This window comes from Poecilia formosa, unplaced genomic scaffold (assembly GCF_000485575.1).
Source record: "Poecilia formosa unplaced genomic scaffold, Poecilia_formosa-5.1.2 Scaffold455, whole genome shotgun sequence".
NCBI lineage: Eukaryota > Metazoa > Chordata > Actinopteri > Cyprinodontiformes > Poeciliidae > Poecilia > Poecilia formosa.
In genome coordinates, this window is record NW_006800394.1 from 356,872 (window position 1) to 361,597 (window position 4,726).

At 33.7% G+C, this 4,726-nt stretch overlaps 1 long non-coding RNA gene across 1 annotated transcript in view; it reads left to right on the forward strand.

Moving 5' to 3' along the window:
• LOC107833797 (uncharacterized) overlaps nucleotides 1-621 on the forward strand; it is an 18,988-nt gene extending 18,367 nt beyond the window's left edge. The window contains exon 3 of the long non-coding RNA XR_001659562.1: nucleotides 443-621. This is a non-coding gene — a long non-coding RNA (uncharacterized LOC107833797). The remainder of the gene's footprint in view (nucleotides 1-442) is intronic.
• The last annotated feature ends 4,105 nt before the right edge of the window (nucleotides 622-4,726 follow it).

Here is a 4,726-nt window from a genome sequence, read left to right on the forward strand (position 1 = left end):
AGTTAAAGACACAACAGCTAACTGTATTTGTTTTGCTAGGAGCAAAGATGTTGGACTGGTAAATAATAAGAACTTGAGAACTATTTGTAAAATAAATGATTCAGGATCTATTACTGTATAGAGGGCTAAACATTTTTAATATTTTAATGCTAATCAGGAAGAGAACTCTGGAAATAAACCCTTCAGATAAAAATATAAATATTGGTATGCAATTTAAACGTTTTGATTGTGCCATTTTAAACTGTAATAAGTTAGAAAACTGATTCTTCAATCTCATGAACACAACTAGAATTTGCTTTAATAATGTGCAGAATATACTGCAGTGCTCTTCCTTCTCGTCTTCCTCAAAACAATCCTTACAAATAATTAAAAACTTAGCTGCACATTTACTGAAGAGAACAGGAAAGTCTTCAATGTCTTCATTTGCATATTTTCTTTTAAGGGGATTTTCTGACCTGTGGAGTTGGTCTGTCGGTGTCGGGATCAATGTTCGGTGGTTTTGTGTTACAGCGCCACCCATTGGCCCGTCGTTCCTATTACATCAGTTTCTGCTGCATCCTGACCTGTGAGCCACATTTTTTTTCTTATTGTTTACATAAATATATCACACTCATCTCTGTGTGCACAAGGCTTCAGTCTGTTATGTAAATATAAAAACCACAAAGTCAGATCAAAATGTAAAACTAAATATTTTGTCTCACGATAAGAAACCCTCATATCCAGATCTGAACCGAATATTTATCTAAATTTAACTCCAAAGAGAGCAGATACATTACAAGTAACATTATTGAAAACAGGATGCAGCTGAAGTTAGTCTTCCTTAAAATAACTGAGCAACAGAAAAAGATGTTGGAGTTGTTTATGAGTATCTCAGCAGCAAGAACCCAATGATTTATTCCACAAAGGACTCTGGCCAACCAGCAGAACCAAAACTGTTATATTTCATGTATTTAACTCTAATCATTTGAGTGACTGTGGCTTAAAGCTAATAAAAACTAAAATTTGGTTTCTTAGACAATTTGATAATTAACAAATGTGACCATTGTTACCAATGCCATGGATACATACTGAAGCTCTGGCTCCTTGCAAACTTTTTCCTTCCACTTAACTTTCAATACAGCTGTCAGTTAACAGCCTGATTCTGGCTTCATATGTGACTACACATATAACAAGTTAAAATAAATGTTTTATTGTTTCCTAATTTAATATATAAAGAGAATTTTATGACCACTTTTAAATAGTCTTTTTCTCAAATTTGCATTAAGCACAGGCACTTTATTATTATTTTATGTTGAAATTCATTAAAGGATTTGATGTGATGTGAGCCTGTCTGCCATACTTTTTCCTTCCACTCAACCTTCCATTAATATTCCTTGATGTAGGACTCGGTCATCATGCTGATCATGATGAAAAATCTTTTTTGGTGTTATCTAATAAGCTAATTGAATTTTGGGTCATAATAAATATAAATAAACATTTTCTACTTTTGAGTGCCATGAATGAATATAATAATATATAATAACTACTGGAATAATCTGAGGAGCGCCAGCATCAGCAGCTTTTACTTCCACATAAGATATTTAATTATTATTTTACAAATTAGTGTCTATAAAACAAAGATTACAGATTAACAACAAGATGAACTGGTCTACAAAATAAATAACTGTATCATAAGTCATTAGTTGTTCATGCTAAAGCGTTCAGATGTGATGTACAGAGAAACACATCAGTGTGATTTGTTGTTTTTTATTCAGTTTTCTAAAACAGGAGCACAGCTAAGGCACAGCACGACTCCCAGCGAGAAAAGATGGAAAAATGAAAGAACAACAATCCTCTGGGAAATCCAATTAAATCTGGACATTTACACTTTAACTTAAAGTCTGTACATCGTTTCACTTGTTTTTCTGTAATAAAATGAACATCCATCCAGATTCATTCAAATACAGAAACACGCTTCGCTCTGAGCTGCTGCATCTGAAAACCAGTCGGCCTCCAGTTTGGCCCCAGTTCCATTTAAATGACCTTAAAATAATGCATAAATAAAACATAAATACATTATGGAAATGAAAAGGGAAACAAAGATCTCAAACCCACATTTCCAATGATCTGCTTTTATTTAAACTAATTATATTTATTTATTTAATTCTTTTTTCTGTTGAAACAATCAGAAAATCTGGGTTTCTGTTTTCAGGGTTTATCTGATCGTTTTATTTTCCTTCTGAATTCGTTCAGGCTGCAGATCTTAAATTTTTCACTTCAGCTCCAATTTTGGATTAAATCAAAGTGAAAACTTTGAACTTCTAATCAGAAAAATAATTCGGCCTCCTCAGAGTTTCTTTCATTTCACTTAAAACCAACAAAAACAACAAACATGTTTTTTCTGGAGGCTGTGATTTAGTTTATTGGTTCATTTGCTTCAGTAATTCAGTCCAAAAGGTGAAACTCAGATTTACCTCTCAGAGTGATGTATTTCTAGTATTTTTCATTCAATTTTTATGATTATCACAGTTAATAAATAAAAACCCCAAATTCTGTTTTTCAGAACATTTTAAGCAGTCTTTTTCACAGTCATGGAGAAAACGTGACCGATGTTCACCAAACTGAAATCTCCACAAAGAGAAACCACAAGACATAACTTCTAAAAAAATAAAAATGGCTGGTGGAAAATTAAGTGGAAGGAAAAAGTGTGTTAGAAAAAGATTCACATCAGCACGTCTTTTCTCTTCTGCCCATAACAAGTAGAGAGCAGATACGATACAGAAATATGACGGAGTTTTAAATCCTTTGTTAGGATTTAATGCCATATTCTTATTTTCTGAAAATTAAATTTTGGGATTTTATTATTAAATTATAGCAGAGATAATTTGTGAATAAATCTCTCCATCTTTATCTGTCACAAAATTTCAACTTTTAACGGTTTTCAAATTCAAAACATATAAAGAACATCAGATTTTTAAACGTCTATCATACTGTCATCAAAACTTTTACTCATTCCATCATTAAACTTTTGGTTTTGACTGCATTTACATGGTTTGTCCACATGAGGGCGCCCTTTGTAAACAATGAAAAGCCTTCAGTATTCCTATTTAAATCAGTGGGAGCTGTTCATCAGTTCTGTTCAGTTTAAACTTTCTGGTTCAGTTTGTCATGTTGACGGGTTTCACTTTTCAATCCTTCCTGAACTTAAACATCTAAAATGAGTTTTTCTTAGTTATCAAATAAGACGAGATTTAAATCCCAGGATCAGCAGGATAGCGCTCCGGTGGAGTTCAGCCTCCCTTCATTGGGACAGCAGGCCATAAATAAAGACATCATGACGTCCTGAAGTCTGAGGTCGACATCATTTAATCGTTTCTTCAGCCTTCAGAAACAAAGGCACACATTTTCCTCCGAAGGAGGAAAAATTATTTATATAAACTTTTGAATAAATTAGTTCAGCAGTTCTTAGATGTTTGACTCAGACAGAGAGATTTGTTTTAAATAAAGAAGATGCATTTCTTCTTGGTTGGCTCACTTCAAGTCTGAAGGATTTTAAAATGGCACAAAGAAAACCTGACGTTGACAGAACAGAGCAGCTGGGGAAAAACTTTAAAGGAGTTAGAAGAATATCCATCAGGAAAGATCAGAGGCGTGGATTTTAATCTGTGAAAAAATAACAGTTTTAATATCCAAGATGATTCCTCTGCACGTGAAATATCCCTGTAATTCCAACATATAATGAAGTAATAGCATCTGGCCAGCAGGTGGCGATCATGGCAGCATTCTTTGCTTGTTGTGTGATAAAGCAGCAGTTCTTCATGTTAATAAATAATGTGGAAACGCTCCAACAGGAGGGCTGGGTGGCCTCCTGCTGTGAGAAAACGGTTTATTACGCCCAGATCAGGATTTCTACTGGGTGAAACATGGAGCTCAGTGTTTTCCAGATCAGGATAAGTATGGAAAAATTAAAATATGGAAACGTTGGTATTCCCAGATCCCAATTCCCTAAAGTACACAGTACATATTTCACCTTTGAACTCTAAAATATTGAACAATTAACTACAGATGCTGCAATTAACTCAAATAAAAACTTCACTTGAAGTCACACTTTGGATTTAAAACTGGCTAAAAAACAACAGAAACATCAGAACAATTTGTTTTTGTTGGTTTTACATAAATGACAAGCAGCAACTCTGCATCTAGGATCCAAATAAGAAAAAAATTAATCATTAAAAATTGCTCTGGAAAAAAAAACAAGATTTTTCAGGGGGAAAGAGAGATTAAAATATAAATGTTATAAAATTACAGTAACTGTTGGCACTGTGGTCAGACTAATTATCTGAAAGCTGCAAAACCGTCACATCATGAACTTCAGTAAAGTTTTTCTTTTCTTAAGGCTCACAGAACATTTTAAATGAAATTATGAAGTTATTTACAGCATCTGGTCTGCAGCTATATTCTGTAGTTTATTTTGAGAAAAGTTTTCAGTGTGGTCACTTACATGTTGGTGCCACCAGGTGGAGCTCTTCACTTAAAAACCCAGTTTTTTCCATACTTACATCCTGGGAAATACTAGAAATAAATTCCCAGGAATCCTGTGGAAAGGCTGGAGTTGATTTTGGTCTCAGTTCAAACATTAAATAATGTCATAATTAGACTAAACAACTAATAAATAATCATTTTTGTGAACTCAACAACAAGAGGTATGAAGTTCTGGTTCTGACATTCATTGGGCCGTGTTGTCCCA